Source organism: Helianthus annuus, chromosome 14, assembly GCF_002127325.2.
Source record: "Helianthus annuus cultivar XRQ/B chromosome 14, HanXRQr2.0-SUNRISE, whole genome shotgun sequence".
Lineage (NCBI taxonomy): Eukaryota > Viridiplantae > Streptophyta > Magnoliopsida > Asterales > Asteraceae > Helianthus > Helianthus annuus.
In genome coordinates, this window is record NC_035446.2 from 26,495,552 (window position 1) to 26,516,492 (window position 20,941).

General features: G+C 41.6%; 1 long non-coding RNA gene across 2 annotated transcripts; it reads left to right on the forward strand.

Moving 5' to 3' along the window:
• The first annotated feature begins 1,632 nt into the window (after nt 1-1,632).
• Nucleotides 1,633-8,930, forward strand: LOC110908287. Of its 2 annotated transcripts, none has more exons than XR_002574435.2 (3): nt 1,633-2,214; nt 3,080-3,214; nt 8,735-8,930. It is a non-coding gene; the product is annotated as an uncharacterized LOC110908287 (long non-coding RNA). The 2 variants fall into 2 exon arrangements; XR_002574434.2 differs by lacking the exon at nt 8,735-8,930 and adding an exon at nt 3,586-3,737.
• Nucleotides 8,931-20,941: the final 12,011 nt, after the last annotated feature.

Genomic DNA, 20,941 nt, shown 5'->3' on the forward strand with positions numbered 1-20,941 from the left:
TCTTAACCCTAGTCAGCGACTCATGGGAGTCAACCCTTACGAATCAATCGGGACATAAGCGATAACAACATATTATAGTGTGAAATGTGTAACGGCCAGCATAATGAGTGGCGCCTTAGGACGTGGCACGGAAATGTCACAAGACGGACTTTGTCGGTGAAAGATCGTAGGGTTCCGTTTCAAGCAACGACATTAGAGGCAACAGTCACGACGACATCAAGGAACTCATAATTGTAGCTTACAGTGTGGAATCAAAGGCGACTTCGACAAGGATTGACTGTTGTTAAGTCAAATGTCGATAACCCAGGGAGCAATGGCAGTGTTGGAAAATCCTAGTAATGGTAACAACAACACTAGTAATGGTGTTCATAGAAGGGCATCTAAGATTGGCGTAGGCGACGCCAGGTATGATATCAACATGGTGGCTAGTATGAGTAGCTAATCATTTCGTCTCTATCCCGTTAACCCTTATGCTTCTTGAATCCGAATCTGTTGTGGAATCGGCTGATGGCAAGACAATCGGAACCTCATAAGTTTGTAGGGATGCAAACTCGACCTTGTAGGACAAGTGTTCGACGTCGACCTCTCTTCTGCTATCCTTGATGGCTTCGATGTAGTAGTTAGTGTGGACTGGTTATCCAGATATCGCGCAGATACACCCTGTAAGGAGAAAACTTTGCGTATCCCTCTCACTAGTGAAGAATCGACGCCTGACCTAAGGTGTCAGAGTAGTGTAAAGATTACCATCATGTGAGAAATAAAGGCCCAGAAGTGTCTTCGGAGGGTTACCCCACTATAGTAGCAACCTTGCTAATGATAAGGCTAAGGAAAAGAGAATCGAGGATCCACCAGATGTTCGTGATTACTCTAAGTGTACTACCCGAGGAACTTTCAGGACTATTCCCACAACTGTTAGGTAGAATCTCCGTTAATCTCACGCCAGGGGCAGTTCTGACTACTTGTACTTCATACCGTCTTGCACCAGAAGGGTTGCAAGAACTGCTTAGTCAACTACAAGAACCGTTGGATAGGGTTTTGTCGGACCTAACTTTTCGCTCTGGGGAGCCCCAGTTATATCTGTAAAGATAAGCCTTTTCGTATGTGTTCTGCTTATCGAGAACTCAGCAAGGTGACAGTCCAGAACCGTTCGCTTCGACCATGTAGTAACACCCCGTTAACCAGTTGCGAGGGACGAGCTTCCATTCGAGGATTGATTATCGAATGAGCTATTATCAGATGGAAGTCCAACGGAAGAATGTGTAACGCCTCGTATTTTCGAATTTCCATGTTTTTTTTAGAAAGTTCGTATTCACTTTCCATTTCAATATCCGCAGTCGAAATCAGACCGAAAAACAGATTTAAAACGACAAGCGGCGCATTTTACACAATTTTAGCGCTACCGACGAGCGAACGCGTCACACATCGATTTCCTACGCCCTCCTACGTATCTTAAACCTAAAATAATATCCTACAACATTACACGACGTTCGGGTTTTGAAAACGGGTTCGTAAGTGCGATTGGGCCACTTAACACACAGGGATTGGGCTTGTGGGCCTTGGGCCCAAACCCACTAATCTAAAACCTAACTATAAGAGAGTGAGCAAAACCCTAACCTCCTAATTTCACCAGCCGCAACCCAATCTACTTCCCTCCCAAATGCTCTCAACTTGCAGACATTATCAAATATACACACACATACACAGATCAAAGAAGCCATCCTGATCATCTCCCTTCACTCTCTCTCGAGCCCTACTGCCAGCACACACAATCAACATAGCCCCCCCCTGCTCTCCTATGATGCTTCTGGTCGATGACGACCGGAGCCGGGTAACCGCCGGCTGTCGACGGCGTACCTGCCGACAACACCCTCTCACACTCCTGTTAATCTTCTCCAGCGAGAGTCTTTGAGCGGCGGAGGTGGAAAGGTTTACTGGTACAGAGATGAAGAGGCGAGGTAGGGTGGTGACGACCACCTTTTCCGGCGACGGTCCGCCATTGGCGGCGGAAGTGACGGTGGCACTACGTTCCTTCGACAAGTTTAACCGTGGCTGATGATGGTTCGGAACCTGCCCGCATCCTCACCGGAGATCGTAGGCATTGTCGGAGTCGGAGACGTTCGGATGTTACTGTCTCGTTTGTTTTCTTTAATGAATGAGGTGATATGAACATGTTGGGACTCGGGATTCACGTCGGAGTTTGGCTCGGTTCGTTCGGTATACAATCCTTTCCCTCTTGTTTTCTTTCTTTCCTGCTTATGTTGTGCACATCCAGTTTCCTTGCTTCTGTCGTTGGTTCATTAAAATCAAGAATATGATGGTTGATGTTCAAATGAAACAAAGATACAAAACACTATCCTACATAAAAATTATATTCAGTGGAGTTCTATTTGTTCTAAAGTGAAGATGACGAACCCCACTCTTTTGTCTTATTCCTATTTTATTTTATCTATTTGATGTTTAATTATTAATTCATTTTTTCTATTTTTCTTCTCTATTGCAATCATCCATATCTAAATATGTTATTTTTGCAATTCATGTACACTAACATACTTCTTTACTGTACATTGATTAATAGTTGTGTTTTAATATTAAAAGCATTAAATTAAAGCAAATCATTGATGTTCCATGTTTTTTTTTTCTTCTCAAATTTGGTCGCACAACATTTGTAGATAGTCAACAAATCATTTTTTTTCCATATGGTTTAAAGTGTTTCTGTATCTTAAAACTATTTTTATTTAAATAGTTAGTAATATCCTTTTATAAAAAAATAAATAAATACAATCTAAGAGTATAAATTACTTTATGAAGGTATGAATTTTTATAGAATAATTTATTAAAATTATGTGTCCTATGTATTCTGTTAAGAAGATAAAATGAGGAACCCGTATAGTTTAATGTAAAAGAATAATAACAATAATAACAAATAAGTAAGGTATAAGCTAATATGCATGGTTATATTAAGTTTCATTTTTTAGGTATCATGTTTTCAAAAAAAAAAAAATAAACGAGACCCATTACGCATAAACCATAAATATTTGGATTTTTTTAACTAGATCGTGTTATGTGTTTTAATAATCAGGGTAAACGTTCCCATTCGTTTGGTTTTCCAAACCCTTTCATCGTGCGTTATTCTACAAGGCATCACAAGCGCAACCACTTATCTCAAGACTTCGTCAATTCCACTCTTAGTTTTCGTGGAACTCTACGCAAAACAGTGAGCATACTCGACCCTTTTTACGCTTTAAAGCATTTTTGGGTGCAACATGTATACAAATCCACTTTACGCAATCAATTATAATTAAATACTCAAACCATCGAACACATTCATTGTTATGCTTTGGTTGTTTATGCTTGTGAGTTCCAACTTGTAATTCATGATACTGTTATGCTTAGGTTGTTATGCCTGCTAGATAAGGACTTTGTTATATACTATTTGCTATGTGTAAGTTGTTTATGTATGCTCGTTCAACTTGAATATAGAATGCCATGTGGAATTGAGACAAACTTTTATACTTATAATTATATTCAAACTTGTATGCTCGCCAGTGCTTTTGTACTGATCCATGCTTTTAATACATGTTGCAGGATTGTGACAGATGAATCCAGTAGGATTGCCTAGAAACGCATTTAAACTTTGTTGCTCGTTGTATTGTAATTTACTTTCAATCCTGTTGTATTCTGGTTCCAATACTTGTAATAATTCATTATTAATGAAATGAATTATAATTATTTGAATACTTATTGTGCATTGTTTATTTTAAATTCGTTATGTTCTAGATCAAACCATGTCAAATGTAAACATTAAATACTTGACACACATAAGTGTTATGAAGTCTCGAGCAATCTACACACTTCGTCTCATCCCGATGTTTCCGCCATCGGTTGGGGTGTGACAGAATGTCCTGGAACGGCATATCGAACGCAATACGGCCATTGCAACTTTGTACACCATGGCCATTAAGTTAATCAACACACCAGCAGCTTTATGGACCACATGAATCGACCGTGTTTATAGATGACGTTTTGGATCATTTCCAGGAGAAAGGAACATCATGGACGGCATTTGTAGCTTATTATAGAACCCTGGCGGAGGAGCAACTCCACGCGAAGTTTACCTAAGTGTGACTTCAGGTTTGGGAGGTACGCTTGCTTGGTCGAGAAGTCAACGAAATGGGAAATACATGTAGATCCCGCTAAAGACCCTTCCCATCAGATATTGATCGGCACCGAATAGCCCATCGGGGATACAGTAATTCCTTGGTTCAGCTAGTAACTATCGTAGATTCATCACAGGACTTTCGAGGATTTCGCAGCTTCAATCACTTTAGCACAGCAGTGTGATGTGTATTCATGGGAGACAAACAGGAAGACATCCTTTCAGCCTCTGAAACCTAACTCTACAACGCTCCGCGCATCGTCTTTACCCGAGGGCGCGGGTGATCTAGTGGTATACCATGATGGTACGAATCAGATTTCTAGTTACACGTTGATGTAACACGAGGAAGTGATGACTTACGTAGTAGATTCATAAGAAGAGTTGCACGAGTCACAACCTGCGGTGGAAAGCATGGTCTTTGGATTTAAGTGGGAGGCATTACTTGGACGGTACCAAATGCACTCCTTAGACTAATCACAAGGGCCTCTCGCGTGCCGTTGTATCGAAAGAACTAAAAACATGTAATGACATCGCTGGATGGAACCAATGAATGATTTCGATTGTGAAACCTAGACGTGTACGAGCCTCACAGCACACCATCGGCTCTAACCTACCTGGTCAGATTTGCCCTGCTCAAACCGAAGCACTGAAGGAAGAGAATTTTCGAGTCATGTCCATGCGGGGCATGGAGAAGTGATTTTTGGCAAGTCGGATGATATTCGCTACTTCAAGGAGCGAAGATGGATCCCACTGTACAGCAATCCAAGGGAGCTTGTGTTGAGCCAAGCACACCAGCCTCAACATTCAAGTCATCTGGATTTTGATGGAATATATTAGGATCTAAGGACCTCGTGCTGGCGACTGGGCTTGAAGGCCTACACAGCAAAGCATGTGAATGAAGTTTGACTTGTGCGAAAGCCAAGGTGGAACATCAGAAACCTTCTGGTTTGTGTTAGTAATCTGAAACACCCATTTAGAGGATTGGAACAGACTGCCATGGATTTTATCAGTGGTCTACCTAAAACTCAGAACGGAAACAGCATCACCTGGGTGATCGTTGATTGTCTCACGTTACCAGTACACCCTTTTGCAATCAAGGAAACTAACGAGTCATCACAGTTGTGAATGTTCCTCTAAGAGAGGCGGCTTTTAGGCATGAGGTGCCAACTCCTGTTACCTATGATTTTGAGCTATACCTGATTTATGGAAGGCAATATGCAACACCCTTGAGCATTACTTATCACTGTAGGATAAATGGGCAGAGTAACGAACCATCCTGACACACGGAGACAAGATGTGAGCATGTGCGTGACTGGCTCTAGTAAACATTTGGGAAGGACACTTATCTTTGGGTGAGCTCTACTGCACCCGTTATCGTATTAGTATGCATACAGCTCTGTTTGAGGCATTGCATGGATGATAACGCCAATCTCCTCCTGGACGGAGGTGGATGACAACCTAATCACGGGTCCAGGACTTGCACTCGAAACACTTGGGAAGATTATTTAGATTGGAAATCGTTTGGCGACAACGCGTGGCCGTCAGGAAAGTTGATAAGCTTAGTAAATACTGGGAGTTCGCTGTAGGCAATCGCATCATGTTGAAAGTCTCACCCTAGGAGGGTGTGGTACGCTTGTGAAGCGTGGCAAGCTTAATTTATGTTATGTTGAGTCATTCAAAATTCTGGAAAGAATCGGTCACATGGCCTACAAACTCGAGTTACCTGACGAATCGAGTAATGTTCAACGTGTCATTTATGTCTCGAATCTAAGAAGTGTTGTTAGATGAAACACTTGTGATGCCCTTACTAGCGCCTAAGGCTAACGACAAGTTGCAGTTGTCAAGGTATCTATTGAAAGCATGAACCAGGAAGTCAGGTTTCGTTACCATAGTCGAGATTCCTGTTGAGAGTGTTGTTAGAACTCAACACGTGGACCGGAGTTCATGTGGAAACGCAATGATTGGATGAAGCTCTAGTATCCTCAATTGATCAAGCGGTTGTTTCAACTTTCGATGTCATTGATGCATCTGAGCAAAATCCGCAGCAACCTTGATTATTTCAAGGTGGGGATGATGTGGCACCTGAGCAAAATCCGCAGCAACCTTGATTATTTCATTCCTTTGTGCTTACTTATCAAATTTCAGGACGAAATTTCTTACAAGTTGGGGATGATGTGACAACTCGGATAATTAAGGTTAGCATTGTTTGGAATCCCACAACTTGAAGCGTGTGCCTCTATATTTATCTGCCTATCTCGTACACTATACATGATTATGTATATTTAACTGATCAGTTATGCATGAAAGTGTTAAATGTTTTGTGGGTTATTTAACTAATTTAGAAAAATCAAATGAGATTGGGCCGCGTATATTTGGGCCACACATTCACAATTAATTGGACCACAACATAACACTCACAACATAGACCAACCAAGATGTTATGTTTTGTCTTTCATCCTGACCTCGGCCCAACCTTAAGATCACCGGCCCACTTTAGTCATGAGGATATTAAAATAACATGTCACGTAGTCTTTTGTTACATCCTATTATATCAATACGTACAAACCCTACCCCCCATCTTCCCTGATCGCACGATTCAGCAGCAGAACCCCCCTTCGAAGCTTGCATATTGGTTATCCTGTGATCTTGTTTCTTGGTTAGTAATATTATGATTCATGTTATGTATTGAGTGTATTTGATTATGTGTTGATGTTTAGCCAAGGTGTTATATGATATTGATAGTATTACATGATGTTGATTGTGCTTCTGATGATTGAAAGTAATATGTGAATTGAAGGATGTATGTTAATTAGTGTGCACATAATAGAAAATTTAACATGGTGATGAGTGGTTCGATGTGAGTGGACTGTGGGTTTACTAAATCTTTGCTTTATAATTCATGCAAATCGATGATGATGAGTGTTGAATAAAAGGATAGCATGATGATTAGGTTATGTGATTGGATGATGATTATGTCGCATGGCATGAATATAATTTGTTAAGTGTAATGATTACATAAAGGATGACAGATTTGTGCTATTGGATGATGGTTAAGGACATATATAACACTATGACATGAACTTGATAAGTTTTGTTAATATTAGTGGTAACAGTTGGTTTGTATCAACAATTAGGTAAGGATGGAATTTGTTTATGTATGTATAGATGGGAGTTTATATACCGGGTGGGGCCCTTGGTTTTGGGTTACATAACTATGATTAGGATGATAATTGGTACAATTGCCGAATCTGAATTGAATGGTAAACATATGTTAATTGTTGATAACGATTTTGTTATGATCCGAATTCATATGGATTGACTTAGTAACCAATTGATCGACTGAATTGTATATGTGCACCTGGGCTTTACGTATGTATAATGGGTTGTACATTGGGATTGGACCGAAGTGTCACTATGGGTCGCACAAACCGTAACGGCCTGCACACTAAGGGAGGTTTTATAGGCAGCTGGGCTGGGTACTAGTTGATTGGGCCATGATTTGATTTTGAACAAGTATACTTAAAACATAAGATATACAATTTTCGGTGGACCACCTACGCACATCCAAACACTTATTAGATAACATGTCACATTGGGCCTCATGTGTAAACAATAAGTTATGTTGGGCTGATCTGATGGACACGCTTACTGGGTTTGGGTTTGCACAATGGGTCGCACTCTTGGATCGCACACTATTGGGTGAACCACTAATTTGATTAAATTGTGCACGTTGTGATTTAAGAATGAATAGTATAGTGTCATGTGAAAGATGAGTGGATGATGTGAACAATGTATAACTTGAATACATGCTATGGGTTAATAATGAACTGTTATATATATAAGGGGAAACTATTACATGTTATGTGAATATTTGGCACGCTACTGGCCTGATCATGGATGCATGATACATGTATGATATGTGTGAAAGACACGTGGTTAACGTGCAAGTAAAACTGATGATTATTTGGGAACGAGAACTTATGTTATGAATGCGTATGAAACCTAAACGTCTTCTATGTATTACTTGCGATTCGCTGAATCCGTGTTTTGGATATGTGTACACGAAACTGATTTCATTGATAACCACGGTAGGGTTGGTCGATTAACTGGAACGGGTAACTAATCATACCGAGCAAACCAAGGTGAGTTCATCTATTGAGCATGCGTCCCGGTGGTTGGGACAGTCAGTGGATATCCCGGGGAGGGATAGGTCTTTTGGGTAAAACTGTGATGTTGGATAATATTCTCACCCTATCATTCTTAAGTCCCATCTTTTGTTACCAGGGAGGTAACGGGGTATTAGTTGGTAGTGCTACTTAGGTTTGGCACCCTCACACCGTACCGGGGGGGGGGGACGGTTGTGAACTAATGACCCAGTCGGGCCTAGTGCTTTGATAAGGAGCACTGGGGAACGGGCAAAACATACACCAGGAGCCGTCTTGTTCAGTATCGAGATATTATCAACATTACTTTCGGAAAGAAATTCAATGGACTAAACTAAACACTTGGTAATCAACGTTTTTTTGTAAAACTATGAACTCACCATCGTTGTCTGATACACTTGTTGCATGCTCGCAGGTCGTTAGATATCTTGGATGTGGGAACCTGCTGTCTGGCGTAGCTGGAGTGGTCATGGGTCGGCTGGAAGGTTTCATGTGTTTGAATTATTGATACTATACATTGGTTTCGAAACGGTTTAACTATGGTTTATTAATTGCTTCCGCTGAACATGTTGGTTTCCATTTAAACTTACGGATGGCACTTTTTATTAATAATTGACGATTTTATTTAACAACTTGTGATTGGTTCAATATGATTGGTGGCTCGTTATTGGTTTGTCACACGTTTACTAGGGTTTCCCATGGGTGGTATTTTGGGGGTGTGACATGTGAGGCTATATAAAAACAAAATCGTATACAATCATATGTATGAGTTCAAACCTCATCAAAAATATACCCAACCACATTTTGATGCGTAGACTTTGAAACTCTAAATCATGTTTTCCTTTAATGGAATTATTTTATAGAACACTAGTTTAAGCACCCGCGAGTTTCACGGGTGGCTTAACACAAACATATAATATCTATTGGCATTGAGATGAACTTTGTAATAAAAGAACTTTCCAATATAAACGTATAAAAATCATACTGAACAAAAAAATAATAGATAAATGAGTACATGAAAATCACAAATCACTAAATTTAGCTATGAACCTTTATATATGATTTAATTGATTTTTTTATGATATATTAAACATGTTTAATGCATGGCTCACGGTTCCCTACTTTTTTAGTGTCCCCCATTAAACCCAACACACACACACACACATAGATATATATATATATATATATATATATATATATATATATATATTCAAGGATAATATTGGTTTGGGGAATTGGCCTGTAATAATCCCACCTAGACCTTATTGGCCATTAATAATCCCACCTCAGAATATTCCCCACACCAGTCCCACCTTTCACCTATTTTTCCTACAATGGTCCTCCGTTAAAAAAAAACTTAACGGAGTTAAGCTTTTTTCCAAATTACAAACAGATTTTTTAGGGCTTTTGATCAGAACGATGATACAAGTCCATTGATGTAAAACTTACTTTGAAATGGTGCTCCAAGTGACTTGATTTTGGTTAATTGGAAATTTAAACACCCGAATTGAAGCGCCGTTTTCAACGTTTGGAGCACCATTTCGCGGCAAGTTATACATCAATGGACTCGTATCATCGTTCTAATTAAAAGCCCTAAAAAATTTGTTTGTAATTTGGAAAAAAGCTTAACTCCGTTAAGTTTTTTTAACGGGGGACCATTGTAGGAAAAATAGGTGAAAGGTGGGACTAGTGGGGGGAATATTCTGAGGTGGGATTATTAATGGCCAATAAGGTCTAGGTGGGATTATTACAGGCCAATTTCCCTATTGGTTTTAAAGATCTAAATGAGAATGTTTCAAGCATTTATCTCTGTTTATAAATTAAACCTACGTTTTATGTAAAATATTCAATAAACTTACTTTAGATATATATAGACAAACTTATAATAGTAATAGCTTGTTACTTTGTTACACTATTTTTAGTGGATGTAATAGTATGTAAAAGTGGACCATTGAGTTAAACATTCATAATTTATACTTCAATTTATAATCCAAGTATTTTGTGACATTACTTCTTCCACTCAAAAGACGTTTCAACATCATATCAATGGCCCATACATAATCTGATGGCCCGATGCTACTACACATTGTATCCATATCAACTTACCTTGTAACCTTGATATTTAATGTGTACGACTTAAAAAGATCAAAAGATAAAATGTCCAAAAGGGCAACCTTTCTTGGGCAGTGCTAGGTACCAGCTTTATGTTACTTTACCAAAATAAATTTATGGATCTTGAAATAATATTCTCAACACGCAACCTACAAAGAGCAAGAAATAAAGAAACAAATAAGAAAAAAAAACTATAAGTACCAATTATACTTGTATATCGAAAGTTCTCCATTAGCGCCTTTCTATTTCTTTAAATTTTGATCTATGTATGTGTCACACCCCAACCGATGGCGGAATCATCGGGGCATGGCATTGAGCGAAACAAATTGTCCAGAAGTTTCCACAACAACTATCATTACTATTTAGTTTAATTCGTACGTCCCATACCGTATCCCAAATAGTAAAACAAATTATTACAGATAACAACTAGTCAAATATTCTGTTCCGACAACTCAGATATAAACATAAATATAAAAATTGTTCAATTACCTCTAGAGACTCGATCTGCAAGATCTACAGACAACTATGCTCTAGATGCTTATTCTAAGCTCGCCTTCCTAGCAGATAAGCATCCTAATTGTTTGTCACATACGTTAAAATAAAGTCAATACATAAAATGTAAAGGTGAGCATACAAGTTTGATAATAGCATATAGAGTTCGAAATAGTTTACGCATAACCAACACGTACACAGAGGAAAACGAAGCACGTTAATTATCGACATGGATCTATCGATACCAATGACTGCGGGTTGACTGTCCAAGACAGTTCGCAATACATGATTACTACCGTAATCCATGCAAGTAATTGTCCTTAACAACCCCCGTGTGAACGGGTGCTGAGTCCAAACTATAGTACTACGTTGTTAAGGCAGGTAGACAGCATTCCACGTGTAAACATAACAACAAGCATTCATTTAGTCACGTAATACATGCAGAACGGTTAGCGTTTAAATAATTGAGTAGTGTGTTCGATTGTGATTTTAGATAAGTAACGTATGTAACACCAAAAAGTGCTAAAGCAAAAAGGGTTCGAGTATACTCACAGTGATTGATTGATGGATTAAAGGGAGCGCTTGAGAGTAGGGTTAGCCTGAATAGTTCGATAGCATAACGATGAGTGACGCGTTAAAAGGAAACAAGTGATGATGGGTCGAACAGCCTGGTCGATCGAACTGTAGTTTCGATCGAACGGGTTGTTCGTTCGGTTGGACAATCCGTTCGGACAGCCTGTTCGATCGGCTGGTAGGCTCGATCGGTTGGACTGTTCGAGTGGATTGTTCCTTCCTTTGAGTAGGATGTGTTTGTGTATGATGGCTTGTCCTTTTGAGGTTTTCATTGTAGTATTTGAGATCACTGAAGTGATCTTACCTTTCAGGCTGATCGATCGAACGGACTGTTCGATTGGCCGGCCTAACCGATCGGTTAGACACCTCAGTAGTGGGTCCTCAGCAGGATGTCACCTGGTATGTTCGATCGGGTGGCACTCCAATACATCGAACGAGTTGAAAATCGATAAAGTGTTGAAGCATAGTATCTCATGATCCGAAGAGTAATTCAACCTAACTCGTAGTTCGATCGAACAGCACTTCGTTCAATACTAGACTTCATGAAATTGTTAAAGTGTTGGGCCATGTGCTAGCTGATCGGCTGGCCTGGTCGATCGGCTGACCTATCCGATCGGTTGGGCTGTTCGTTCGAACAGCCTATTCGATCGGTCAGCATTCTGACATGGTCGGCCTGTTCGTCTAACACTTGGCTGTTCTGATTGTTTGACGTTATATCGAGGTATTTTGACAACAAGCTGAACCATGGCACCTTCGTTCTTACTTGTTTCCCCTGCTCGGACAGGAATCACCCAATGTCCGGCCGGTGAACGGTTCGGAACGGTAGTTTAACGTTTAACCCGAAATCGGTGAACCTCGTAGATAGAATCCGAATCTTGAACCACACTTCCATTAGAATGATTAGTGAGTTGGCTCAAGCTCCGTTTCTACCGGTTTGATGGCATTGAGTGTAAAAGAGTTGAAAGAAAGTTGGGAATCCTTCTTTCAATCCTTCACATCATGTAAATGTTCAGATCTGTGATAGATCTTAGTTTGTTTATGTGGAAATCGGCTAGATCCAAGTGATTCTTGGTGGATTGAGGCCAAAACATGAAGTTCTTGAAGAACACCATGACGACATCATCCTAGAACACTTAGATCTTGATGATTTCACGGTTAGAATCCAAGATATGAAAGATAGAATGGTGTAGGAGTGTGCATAGATCAAAATCATATAAGATTTAGGATGAAATGTTACCGGGATTGAGAGAAATCTGAGAAATAGTGAAGAACACGAGCTGGTCGGTCAGAGGGTTTCCAAAAGTGGAAAGAATGACAATGACAGACCTATTTATAGGCTTCCAAAAGGGGAAAGAGCTGGTCGATCGGCCAGGCATCCCGATCGGACAGACTGCTCGATCGGACAGTCCGTCCGATCGGCCGGGCTGTTCGATCGGCTAGGAGCCTGATCGATCCACAGCCTGCTTTGAGTGTTCGGTGCAACGATTTCTGATATTTCGGTTTCGATTGAAGACGATACAAATACGATAGAGTTTCCTATTCAAATTACTTTTAGTCCTAACCACTATATCTACATACAAGCATCTATATTTCGCACTATCCTTTCGTTACAATTCATCATAATTCGATTTTGATTGAGTTTCGAGTTTCGATTCGATTGATCACCACACATAACATAAAGTAAACACGCACAGGTAACACGTAAGGCACACACACACGTAATATAACACCAAATTCGCATCGTTCGAGTTTCGAGTTCGATTGATGATTCGATTAGCTTGATTATTGATTGATTGACTTTATCGCATTGTTACTTCCTACTATTCACAGTCGTAAAGCGTTTCGCGTCGATTAAGCATTCGATTCGTCCGATTACTTTGATTAACAACACTTACTCCACATAATACAAATAATAAAACATGGAATAGGCTAATTACAGTCAAAGAAGTCAAACTTGACTTTGACTTTGACATTCGGTAACACGGGGTGTTACAGCCTCCCCTTGTTTAGGAGTTTCGTCCCAAAATTAGGCTCAAAGATGCACAGCACCGTGAATGATTTTACCAATTTCTCGCTTTAGATCTTCATTTAAACAACTGCGGGTACTTAGCCTTCATGTCGCTTTCGAGTTCCCAAGTGAACTCTGCGCCTCGTTTGCCTTCCCATCGGACTTTCACGATAGGGATGCGCGAGCGTCTGAGTTGCTTAGTTTGGCGATCCATGATTTCGACAGGCTTTTCCACGAAATGCAGCGTTTCATTGACTTGAAGGTCGTCGAGAGGTACAATTAGATCATGATCAGCTAGGCATTTCCGGAGGTTTGACACACTGAAAGTCGGTTGGACGTTACTAAGTTCCTCCGGTAGTTCGAGTTTGTAGGCGACTTTGCCGATCCTTTCTAGAATCTTAAAAGGTCCAACATATCGAGGCGCTAGTTTCCCTTTCTTGCCGAATCTGACCACACCTTTCCAAGGTGATACCTTTAGGAGTACGTAGTCGCTAACGTCAAATTCAAGGGGCTTGCGTCTTCTATCAGCGTAGCTTTTCTGTCTATCCCTGGCTTTCGACAAGTTGTCTCGAATCTGAAGGATTATGTAAGTCGTTTCTTGTAGTAACTCGGGACCGGTTAGTTGCGAATGACCGATCTCGTGCCACACAATAGGTGAACGACATCTTCTTCCATATAAGGCCTCGAATGGTGCCATTTGTATGCTGGCATGATAGCTGTTGTTGTACGAGAATTCGACTAACGGTAGGTATTTGTTCCAACTGCCACCGAAGTCTATGACACATGCGCGGAGCATATCTTCAAGAGTACGGATCGTTCTTTCAGTCTGTCCGTCGGTTTGAGGATGGAATGCGGTACTTAGGTTTAGTGACTTACCGAGAGCTGTTTGAAACGTTTCCCACAATCGCGAAGTAAACCGAGCATCACGGTCTGAAATGATGTCACGAGGCGTACCATGATTACAAATGATCTCGTCAGTGTAGATTCGGGCTAGTCGTTCTACCTTGTAGTCTTCCCGTATTGGTATGAAGTGGGCTGATTTGGTCAGACGATCAACTATAACCCAAATGCTGTCGTGACCTGATGGCGTGGGCTGAAGTTTGGTTATGAAATCCATAGCTATACTCTCCCACTTCCATATGGGGATTGGAGGTTGTTCGAGTAAGCCAGAAGGTCATTGATGTTCAGCCTTAACTCTCGCACAAGTCAGGCAACTTCCAACATAAAGAACGATATCCCGTTTCATGCCCGGCCACCAGTACTTGTAGCGAAGGTCCTGGTACATTTTATCGGCACCGGGATGAATAGAATATCGGGATTTGTGGGCTTCGTCCATTATAATCTTTCGCAAATTGGTCCGCTTAGGGATCCAAATTCGGTCTAGATAATAGAAAATCCCATTTGCTTTGCTTACCAACTGAGCTCCATCGTGATAGATCCTCTCTTTCTTCAAAGTGCATTCATTAAAACAAGCATGTTGAGCTTCGCGGATGAGGGTTTCGAGATCATGTTGGGCTTGGGTATTGCGAACACTGAGCAAATAACTTCGTCTGTTGAGCGCGTTGGCAACAACATTTGCCTTGCCTGGGTGATAAAGAATCTCATAGTCGTAATCGTTAAGAAGTTCTACCCATCGGCGTTGACGCATGTTAAGTTCTTTCTGGTTGAAGATGTGTTGTAAACTCCTATGATCGGTGAAGATCGTACACTTGGTACCATACAGGTAGTGTCGCCAAATCTTCAATGCAAAAACAACTGCGCCTAGCTCGAGATTATGGGTTGTATAGTTCTTTTCGTGGATTTTGAGCTGACGAGATGCGTAAGCTATAACCTTGTCTCGTTGCATGAGAACACAGCCAAGACCAAGGTTGGAAGCATCACAATAGACAATGAAATCGTTGTTTCTGTCGGGCAACGTGAGAACATGAGCATTGCAAAGCATATGCTTGAGGGCTTGGAAAGCAGACTCTTGTTCAGCTCCCCAAACAAAAGGCTTGTCTTTATGAGTAAGGGCGGTAAGCGGCATAGCGATCTTAGAGAATCCTTCGATAAATCATCGATAATAGCCCGCTAGTCCGAGAAATGAACGAACTTCGGACGGGCTCTTAGGTGTAATCCAGCTCTTAACTGCTTCAATCTTCGCGGGATCGACATGAACCTCCTCCAGCCAGAATTCGCACTTGGAGAACCTGGCGTAGAGTTGATTCCCCTGGAGTAGTTCGAGAACCAAACGTAGATGTTGCGCGTGTTCGGCTTTCGACTTGGAATAGATCAAGACATCGTCGATGAACACGATGACGAAACGATCTAGAAATGGTTTACACACGCGATTCATCAGATCCATGAAAACCACGGGTGCGTTGGTTAAACCAAAAGGCATAACAACGAATTCATAGTGGTCGTATCGAGTTCGAAAAGCGGTTTTGGGGATGTCTTCCTCTTGAATGCGCAATTGATGATAGCCTGAACGTAGATCGATCTTCGAGAAACACTTGGTACCTTGCAGCTGATCAAATAAGTCGTCGATTCGAGGCAAATGGTAATGGTTCTTGATGGTTAACTTATTCAATTCCCAATAGTCGATGCACATCCTGAACGACCCATCCTTCTTTTTAACGAAAAGGACTGGTGCGCCCCAAGGAGAGGTGCTCGGGCGAATAAAGCCTTTTTCGAGTAATTCCTGGAGTTGGTTTGAAAGTTCCCGCATTTCGGATGGAGCGAGTCGATAAGGAGCTTTAGCAACAGGGTTAGCTCCAGGAATAAGGTCATTACGAAAGTCGATATCACGACTTGGCGGTAATCCGGGAAGATCATCAGGGAACACCTGAGGAAATTCACGAACCACTAGAACGTCTTTGACTTCGGCCTTCCTTTTCTTTTCCTTCTCTGCTACTACAATGTTGGCCTAGAAAGCTCTGTATTCCTTGTGGAGATACCTGCTAGCTTGGATGCATGACATGAGCTTGAGACCTTTTGAAGCTGTTTCACCGTACACACATAATAGATCACCATTCGCGAGCGAGAATCGAATCATCTTATCAAAGAACACTACTTCAGCATGGTTTTCGCGAAGAAAGTCCATGCCTACTATGATATCAAAGCTTCCGAGATGCATTGGAATAAGGTCGATAGGGAAGATATGATTGTTGAGCTCAAGGGTACAATCACGGAGAATAGAATTAACGGCGACAGTTCTTCCAGTAGCAACTTCGACTTCGAATGATGAGGGGAGATAAGAGCGCTTATGACTAAGGAGCTTCTCGAATTCAAACGACACAAAGCAGTTACCGGCTCTAGTATCAAACAAACACGATGCATAAATACCATTCACAAGGAACGTACCATTAACCACGTTGTTGTCAGCCTGGGCTTGACAGACATTGATGTTAAAGGTTCTGGCACGGGCTGCTTGCTGCTGCTGCTGCTGTTAGGGCTCTTGTTTCACCACCCTGTTTGGGCACATGTTTGCAAAGTGGTTAGGGTCACCACATGCAAAGCAGACTCGAGCATTGACCGCGGGTTCTTGAGCTGCGGGTTGGCTTTGAGGGGCTGGGAGTAGAGCTTGATGAGCGGCGGTAGGAGCTGCGGTGTTACGGGGTCCATAGCGACAGTTCGTAGTGAAATGACCGTAGAGGTTGCAGTGAGCGCAGAAACGACAGGCGATTCCCACCGGGTGATGATATGAGCATGTTGGGCAGAGCGGGTGGGGACCTGTGTAAGCACGCTTTGCTGGCGGTGCATTAGTCACTGGAGCTGGTCGGTGATGAGACTGCTGCTGAGCCTGTACGGCTTGCAGAGGGGCAGCAGTTGTTGTGACAACACAGTTCTTGTTGCTGGAGTTGTTGTTGTTGTGCTTCTTCCTTCGGTGTGATGAATTGGATGACTGAGCAGTGGAGGTGTCGGCGGTCGTTGCAGTAGTAGCTTGATGTAGAGACTTGGATGGCTTATCCCAGAAACCAGACTTTACCCGCTTGTCATTGATCTCGGCGGCAAGCAAGTAAGTCTCCTCGATTGATGACGTCTTGGCGGCATGAACAAAGTCGGCAACACAGTCAGGTAGAGCTCGAATATACTTCTTGATGGCCATGTCTGGCGTCTTGACTTGATCGGGACAGATAATGCTAAGCTGCTTGAAGCGAGCAGTTAAAGCAGCGTTGTCTCCGTCCTTCTGCTTGATGTTCCAAAATTCGTCGTCCAGCTTTTGGCGTTCATGGGGAGGGCAGAATTCGTCCATCATGATGGCCTTCAGCTCTTCCCAAGTCAGCTCATAAGCTGCATCATTCCCGTGTTTGTTTCGTTCGGCCGTCCACCAGTCTAGAGCTCGGGACTGGAAAACGCCGGTCGCATTTAGGGTACGGAGATTTTCAGGACAGCCGCTTTGGCGCAGAGTGACTTCGACTGAATCAAACCATTGAAACATGGCGGTAGGGCCATCTTCTCCGGTAAACTCTTTTGGTCTGCATGCCTTAAACTGTTTGAAGCTGAAAACAGTCTTGTTGGCATCTTTAGGAACATCGGTTCGCGACTCCTCAAACGATTTGCTGACGTTTTCATACACCTCGCTTACAGCTTTTGCCACTTGCTTGGCGATGATAGCAGCGAGACGCTTGTCTCTCTTTTCTTGGCGGGTAAGAGGGGTTCGGTGTCCAGATGACGACATGGTCTGCAACAGAGATTGTCGTAGGTCTCAGACACAACAAATCGAATCTCACCTCACACGTCTACTACTTATTAAAGCTCAGGAACACGATAAGGCATGAATCACATAAACACATAGGCACAAAACCACAGATTCACGTAATCACAGAAGCACAGAAGCACAGAGAGCACAGGAGCACAGAAGCATAGAAGCACATAAGCAAATACGCATTTACGCACAGATGTAGTCAGAATACAGAAACCTATCCTTCCAAGTTCGCGTGTCGTTCGATTATAGTGATCACGAATAGTATCTCGAGTAGTATTGCATAGCCTTATAGCGTGTCGAGTAGTATAGCATAATCGCGTATCATAGAATAATATCGTCTAAAACTGCAGCGACTTGTTAGTGTCTTGAGATAGAATAGCAATACGAGTCGTGTGTGTCGATCGAAGTGATAGCAAAAATCGAGAAATTCTCAAAATCGTAAATAGACAAGTACACTTAAAACACATAAAATCAACGAGTTATCAGAGTTGGCAGTTACGAGCTCATAATCGAAACACATAAAATCAAGGGATAGATTGTCTGCGGCTACTAGACATCGACTACCCAAAGCGATTCGACTATTCGCAGTGGACTTGTCGTCACTTTTCGACTTTCGGGCTCGCGTTGCTGCCTCGATTCTTGGGCATTCAACACGTATTCCCTAGGTCATATTTGTGAGTTCAGGTCGTTGGAGTCCGTCGAGGCTTTGGTGAGAAAAATAAAATCCGGAACAAGTTGTCAAGGTTAGGGTTTCACCCCTAGCTTAGCAACTTCTTCCTCGTTTTAGTAAATTTGAGGAGATTATTCATCAAAATATGGATTTCACCCCTGATTTGGTATAATTCTCCTCGTTGGTTTTGAGGGAATCATTGATGAATTGATAAAATCAGCATTGACCAAGCGATGTAGTCGAGAGTTTGCGATTTTCACACCTATTCCTGACTAAATCGCTTGATTCTATTTGAAAATACGAGTGCAGTGATAGCGAGAAATAGCTGGGTATAGCACATAAGCTTGGTCTGTTGGTTCCTAACTATAGTCTAGGTCTCTAAGACAGCGACCCGGACTAGGTCGTGTCTAGCCTAATTCCCTATAGTTATGGCTCTGATACCAATCTGTCACAACCCAACCGATGGCGGAATCATCGGGGCATGACACTGAGCGAAACAGATTGTCCAGAAGTTTCCACAACAACTATCATTACTATTTAGTTTAATTAATACGTCCCATACCGTATCCCAAATAGTAAAACAAATTATTACAGATAACAACTAGTCAAATATTATGTTCCGACAACTCAGATTTAAAAATAAATATAAAAATTGTTCAATTGCCTCTAGAGACTCGATCTGCAAGATCTACAGACAACTATGCTTTAGACGCTTATTCTAAGCTCGCCTTCCAAGCAGATAAGCATCCTAATTGCCTGTCACATACGTTAAAATAAAGTCAATACATAAAATGTAAAGGTGAGCATACAAGTTTGATAATAGCATATAGAGTTCGAAATAGTTTACGCATAACCAGCACGTACACAGAGGAAAACGAAGCATGTTAATTATCGACATGGATCTATCGATACCAATGACTGCGGGTTGACTGTCCGAGACAGTTCGCAATACATGATTACCACCATAATCCATGCAAGTAATTGTCCTTAACAACCCCCGTGTGAACGAGTGCTGAGTCCAAACTATAGTACTACGTCGTTAAGGAAGGTAGACAGCATTCCACGTGTAAACATAACAACAAGCATTCATTTAGTCACGTAATACATGTAGAACGGTTAGCATTTAAATAATTGAGTAGTGTGTTCGATTGTGATTTTAGATTAGTAACGTATGTAACACCCAAAAGTGCTAAAGCAAAAAGGGTTCGAGTATACTCACAGTGATTGATTGATGGATTGAAGGGAGCGCTTGAGAGTAGGGTTAGCCTAAATAGTTCGATAGCATAACGATGAGTGACGCGTTAAATGGAAACAAGTGATGATGGGTCGAACAGCCTGGTCGATCGAACTATAGGTTCGATCGAACGGGTTGTTCGTTTGGTTGGACAATCCGTTCGGACAGCCTGTTCGATCGGCCGGTAGGCTCGATCGGTTGGACTGTTCGAGTGGATTGTTCCTTCCTTTGAGTAGGATGTATTTATAGGCTTCCAAAAGGGGAAAGAGCTGGCCGATCGGCCAGGCATCCCGATCGGACAGCCTGCTCGATCGGACAGTCCGTCCGATTGGCTGGGCTGTTCAATCGGCTAGGAGCCTGATCGATCCACAGCCTGCTTTAAGCGTTCGGTGCGACGTTTTCTGATATTTCGGTTTCGATTGAAGACGATACGAATACGATAGAGTTTCCTATTCAAATTACTTTTAGTCCTAACCACTATATCTACATACAAGCATCTATATTTCGCACTATCCTTTCGTTACCATTCATTATAATTCGATTTCGATTGAGTTCGATTGAGTTTCGAGTTTCGATTCGATTGATCACCACACATAACATAAAGTAAACACGCACAGGTAACACGTAAGGCACACACACACGTAATATAACACCAAATTCGCATCATTCGAGTTTCGAGTTCGATTGATGATTTGATTAGCTTGATTATTGATTGATTGACTTTATCGCATTGTTACTTCCTACTATTCACAGTCGTAAAGCGTTTCGCGTCGATTAAACATTCGATTCGTCCGATTACTTTGATTAATAACACTTACTCCACATAATACAAATAATAAAACGTAG